Source organism: Mobula birostris, chromosome 16 (assembly GCF_030028105.1).
Source record: "Mobula birostris isolate sMobBir1 chromosome 16, sMobBir1.hap1, whole genome shotgun sequence".
NCBI classification, from domain to species: Eukaryota; Metazoa; Chordata; class Chondrichthyes; order Myliobatiformes; family Myliobatidae; genus Mobula; species Mobula birostris.
In genome coordinates this window covers 19,567,987-19,573,986 of record NC_092385.1, presented here as the reverse complement: position 1 = coordinate 19,573,986, position 6,000 = coordinate 19,567,987, and the positions used below count along the sequence as shown (strand labels likewise).

General features: G+C 40.3%; 1 protein-coding gene across 3 annotated transcripts in view; it reads left to right on the top strand.

Annotated features, from left to right (window-relative positions):
• The first annotated feature begins 1,895 nt into the window (after positions 1-1,895).
• The window catches only part of ptpdc1a (protein tyrosine phosphatase domain containing 1a), a 130,223-nt gene continuing 126,118 nt past the window's right edge, over positions 1,896-6,000 (top strand). The window contains exon 1 of one of the 3 annotated variants that reach the window (XM_072280101.1): positions 1,896-1,943. The gene's annotated coding sequence lies outside the window, so the exon portion shown is untranslated. Of the gene's footprint in view, positions 2,025-6,000 lie in introns of all 3 variants that reach the window. The other 2 variants (XM_072280099.1, XM_072280100.1) reach the window with 2 other exon arrangements.

Sequence of the window (6,000 nt, the reverse complement as noted above, 5' to 3'; positions counted from 1 at the left end):
GAGAAGAATGGGAGGACCAAGACAGCTTCCCTGAGCACACCAAAAGGTACATTTTATCTCTTAGAAATTTGGTCTCCAAGACAGACAAAAAAATTTCTCTTTAAGATATATGAATGGAAACAATTAAGAGTACTACTGAAGAGGCCAGTCCAGTTCTCAAGGCAATCTAGGAGAATGCTGTGGACAACTGTGTCAAAGGTAGCACTTAGATCTCGAAGAATTAGAACTGAGATTCTGTTGGCATTAGTGCTGAGCCTAAGATCACTGACAATTTTTCCATGTTGTGGTTTGCTCTGAAGCCTGACTGAAACTTTTCTAGACTATTGTTCTCATTCAGAAAGTTGTGGAATTGGCTGAAGATGACTTTATCAAGAACCTTGCCCACGAAGGGAAGATTTGATGCAGGCCTGTCTTTAGCTACTCCTTCACCATCAATGTTTGGCTTTTTACAAAGGGGTTTGACAACTGTAGTTTTGAAGGCATCTGGAAAAACTCCAGTTTCAAGGCCTTGACCTGAGATATGAATTATCCTTTTGCTTCCATAGATGCTGCATGTAGTGCTGAGATCCCTCCATGCGTGTTTTTTTTTGCTTCAGATTTCAGCATCTGCGGCATCTTGGGTCTCTTTTTGACTGAAACTAGTATGAACTATTTCCACAAGTGAGTAACCTTTAGACCAGCCGTGGAGCAGTATACTTGAGCTTTGGGAGATGCTCCATTTACAAAGTTGTCCTAAAATGTTGCTTCTGCTTTTTGCTTTTTGCGACCATGCCCTTTTCTTCCTGATGGACTTCTGGAAAAGGCTCCGCATATATCACACAAGCAAGATAAAAAAAGACAGAACTTTCTTCAAATTTGGTCAAAGTTTTCTGACTGGGGGTATTAATGTACCGCAGCGTAATTGTATCCATTTACCGATTTCCTCTACAAAACCCCATGTTTTTTGGAAGTCTGTCTTTCAAGTATGCGTGTGAAGTCTATTCATGGTCCGTGGTATAAGCTAATTAAGGACATGTCTACTGTTTTGTAAACAGAAACCTGATTAGAGAAATGTTAGATTTTCCTTCTGGCGACAGCATTGATCTGATTTATGGATCACCAATTTCAGAGGAGGTCGGATCACGAACATCTGTCATTTGTTGTATTACTGAGATGGGTAGGTAATTTCCAAACTCTTTCCTCCCTCTTTGCTGCTGCTGCTAGATGAGATTAACATTGCTGTTCTAACGATTCCAACATGCAGTCGGGAAGAAATACCGTCCCATGTGATGTGGAATTTCAGAGGAATTACACACTGAAGAGGAGCCTATTCTCACTTTCTTTTTCCTGCCAGCTCCTTTCTCTTCATTATATACTTCCTGAACAGAACAGGTATCGCATTATCTTATATAGGGACCTCCGCATTAAATATAAAACCAAGACCTGATAATTCTTTCGCGTGAATGAAAAGATGCCTCGGCACTTTTTTACGAAGAGCAGGGTAATTATCTTTAGTGATGGCTTTTTTTTAGTCACTAATTGATACTGTATTACTAATGCAGATTGTGTGGTTATTTATATTGCTTTCCGTGACAGATGTGCACGAAGTACTTGCTGTTACCTTTAATACTGCCTCAAACTGCTTTAGAATATTATGAGAGACATGCAAAATGCAGCACAAAAGTAAATCTTTACAGAGGGGCCATTGTATGCAGTATCTTCGAGTATGATATTTTAACTGGGTGTTTGTATTCACTGATAAATCATCATTGTTGGGAAATATTCTGGGAAAGCTCTGCTTTGTACATCATCATATTGAAAATGCTTTCCGTGGTAAGTGTCCGTAGTAAATTACGAGATTCCCCCCCCCCCCGGGGCCCGGCCAGGGCACGTGATCTCCGCTCCGCTCGCGCACGGTTGCGGCGGGACCGGCTCTGTCGGCGAGGCGGCCGCCATCGCAGCCGGTAACGGTGGGGGTAGCTGCTGGGCGATCGCAAGCTGCGGTTGAAATAACGGAGAGGGGAGAGACGGTGGCAGGGAGGTAGGTAGGCAGGCAGGCAGTCTTTAATAGGGGGTGGTCGGAACCATCGGCAGGGAGCAGCGGCTGAAACGCGGAGGCGTAGTCTGCTCAGGATTACACCGGCGGAGGCGCCGGTAAAGGGCCCGTTGGCCTGCACACCGAGGCCCGGCTGGCGGGTTGCTCTTGACTGACAGCCTACTGTGTTTTTGTAGGCACCTGGGTTACCTCTTGTTTCAGTGTTGTATTTCTGTACTTAAATAATCGCGACAAAACGATTTTGAATTCCATCTTTATTTCCCTTTTGAAACGATTTGTAGTACTGTCAGTAGTGACATGTAAACAGACACCCCTTTTTGTCTTATCATATCTGAATACGTGAGTTTTTTTTATTATGGAAATATGACCCGAAACACTACAATAGGTTGTTGTAAACACAACTATATTGTATGTACTAATGAAATATTTATATATAGGAAACCTTAGAAACCTTATTTCTGGCGGATGTTAAAAGGTGCATTACTGCACTATTATATTTCAACTCCTAAAAATAAAACTCGATTTCTGTTAACCTGTGATGAAGTTTAATTCAGCTGCATGTAGGCAGCCTGAAATTGATTTCTGATATGGATTTAAGTGGCTGTCTCATTGATAAAATGAATAAATAAAATTTTTAAAGATCTTATCTTAGCAATTGAAAGCTGCTTTTATGTCATAATTCATGACTTGAAAGTAATAAATTGGCTGTTCATTAACAACTTGCATGATTAAATTCCAGAGTTAAGGGAAAATAACACCATGAAGTTCCTCTTGATCAATGAAAGTAATAATGATTTACATTTTTCCTGAGGGAACTAGATGGGGACCAAGAGTAAGAGCCTTGTTTGTTGTTTTGTTTTCCTAACATAGGTTCCATGCATCATCTTTCTTGTGGTGGGAAAGTCTGATGCCTGGGAGGCTAAGCTTATGATGTCGTCCAAATAGTGAATAAGTGGAGAGTATGTTAGCTTTCTGCATCTGATCAAATCTCTTGATTTTTTGTTGTCTGAGAAAAGTAACGGAAATAATTGTTAGTGTACTTACCCTCCACTGATCAAATTGCTTGATAAAGTTGGAATTTTTACTTTTTTCTATGCGGTAGGTAAGTTTTTGACTGTAATTTATGCTACACCATATTCTGTGCGATTGATAGGCTATGATGCATGCAAGGTCAAATCAAAGTATATTGGAAATTGAAGTGAGTATGGAAAATAAGTAGAAAGACTGACTGTGTATTGTCCATATTTTCTCCAGAGTGTTGAAGTGTGAAACTAAAGAGTGCTTTTGAAAAAGGATGCTCAGGTTTATATCTTTGTTTTATTCTAAAGTTTGAAGTACTGGTGTAAATCATAATGAAGAAGTTCTGAGCCTTCATCTCAGCTCTCATATATGCTACATTTATCATTCCTGGGTTTGTCTGTGATTCTGGCTTTGTCTTCAGAGGCTGTACTAGTGCTACTTCATAGTGATTTGTAGTCCAAGCTAGCCGGGGAAAGAAAGCATTAGAATCATTATTTAGATATGATGACAGTTGTATAACAGAGAAGGAGACAGACCACAATTGAAGCATGCACTTCTTTATCAAATCAACTTGTACAAAGCAGCCAATGGTAACATATCTGAGCATCTTCTGTAACTTCTGATTGCTTGGATTCTGCTAACAAAGCTCTGTATTTTGTGGAGTTCTCCACTGTTGAGCAAAACCACATTTTTAAGTTAAAACTTCAGCTATAGAAAGGATAGGAGTTCTAGTTTTGCTTCGATTCTGTTTCCTGTCTTTTTAATTAAGTAGTCACAGACTGTTCACAACTTTTGAAATATGCATGTGGCTGCTTGTTAAGTTTACTGTAAATTTTTTTGCTTCCTTGCACTTGCTATCATTACAAAGATATGTTTGAAATGTTAGCATGATGGGAATTAAATATTCCAAGATGTTTAACTTTTAAAAAGGCATGATGAAAAAGTGGACAGTGAGTTCTGATGGAAAAAGTTAATGGAAAGAAAAAACTTTGGCTTGAATGATCAGTTTGAACGGAGCTAAGAAAAATTAAGAGGTAAAAATAAATTGGGTGCTGTCTGTAGGCACAATCAATACTGCTAATTAAACTTAAGCTCAAATTTAATTTAATTCAACCATACACATTTGTACAGCTAAATGCAACAACATTCTTCTGGGACCAAGGTGCAAAACACAGTGTGTATATATATCACATACAGCACATATTATTGTGTTCACATTTTATTAACAGATAATAGTGTAGATATACAAATTGACAAAGTGTATATAGCTAAATATACAGCATTATAATGTTACTATTGCAGTCATAAATAATGTGTATTGGGTGGTACAGGGTGTTCAGGAGTTCACTGCCTGGGGGAAGAAGCTGTTACCCAGCCTAACAGTCCTTGTTTCTTATACTGAGGTACCTTCTGCTTGATTGTAGGAGGTCAGAGAAATAGTGGGACAGGTCCTTGACAATGCTGAGGGCTCTGTGAATGCTGCACTTCTGTTATATGGGGTGAATGGAGGGCATAGTATAAATTGAAAAATGAGAGTAATCACAGTAGAATTTTAAAGAAATCAGGAAAAGTGTAGGGTATATGAGTGAGATTTTAAATGACTACATCTCATCTGTATTCATTAGGGAGAAAAGTATGGAGGCTTGAGAGTTACAATGACGTACTGGAAAACATCTGCATGAGGAAGAACTAAAAATACTGGCATTCATTAGACCATAAGACATAGCAGAATAAGGCCATTTGGCCCATCGAGTCTGCTTTGCCATTCAATCGTGGCTAATCCTTTTTCCCCCTCCTCAGCCCTACTCCCAGGCCTTCTCCCCGTAACTTTTCATAATGTGTCCACTCAAGAACTTACCAAGCTCTGCCTTAAATACTCCCAATGACCTGGCCTCAACAATGCCTGTGGGAATAAATTCCACAAGCTCACCACCCTCTGGCTAATGGTGCCTAGATCCCCAGAGGCTGAAAAGTTCTATCTCTGAAAGTGGGAGGTGAGTGCTGAGGCTCTGAGATGTTTATTTCTTTAATTAGCCCTGGATCAGGTACAAGAAGGCTTGGTTGTGGAAGACAGAGGGAAGTGGTGGGGGTGTTATTAGTCTGACAGATAGTCTGTGACCGCTGGTGTTCTGCAAGGATCAGTATTGGGACTTATATTTGTATGGAAATGTAGGTAGGCTGATTCGTAAGTTTATAGACTACTCAAAAATTGGTGCTGTGGATAGTGAGCAAAGTTGTCAAATGATTTGGAACAGATACTCCTATACCTAATAAAGTAGGTACTATGTGTTTTTCTGCTGCTGTGGACCACCTACTTCAAGTTTTGTTGTGTTGTGCCTTCAGAGATGCTCTCCTGCACACCACGGTTGTAACGTGTGGTTATTTGAGTTACTGTTGTCTTTCTGTCAGCTAAATCTGTCCAGCCATTTTCATCTGCCCTCTTTCGTTAACAAAATGTTTTCACCCACAGAACTGCCACTCGCTGGATGCTTTTTGTTCGCACCATTCTGTATAACTCTGGAGACTGTTGGAGATCAGCAGTTTCTGAGATACTCACACCATCCCTTACAGAACATAGAATCCTACAGCAGATTGCAGACCTTCGGCCCACAATGTTGTGCCAATCATGTAACCCACTCTAGAGACTGCCTAAAATTACCCTACTGCATAGCCCTCTATTTTACCAAGCTCCATGTACCTATCTAAGATTCTCTTAAAAGGATCCATTATTGCTGCTTCCTCCACTGTCACCGGCAGTACATTCCATGCACTTACCACTCTCTGCGTGGAAAAACTTACTCCTGACATCCACCTTAAAACTATGTCCGCTTGTGTTAGCCATTTCAGCCCTGGGAAAAAGCCTCTGGGTACCCATATGATCAATGCCTCTCAATATCTTGTACACCTCTATCAGGTCACCTCACATCCTTCGTTGCTCCAAGGAG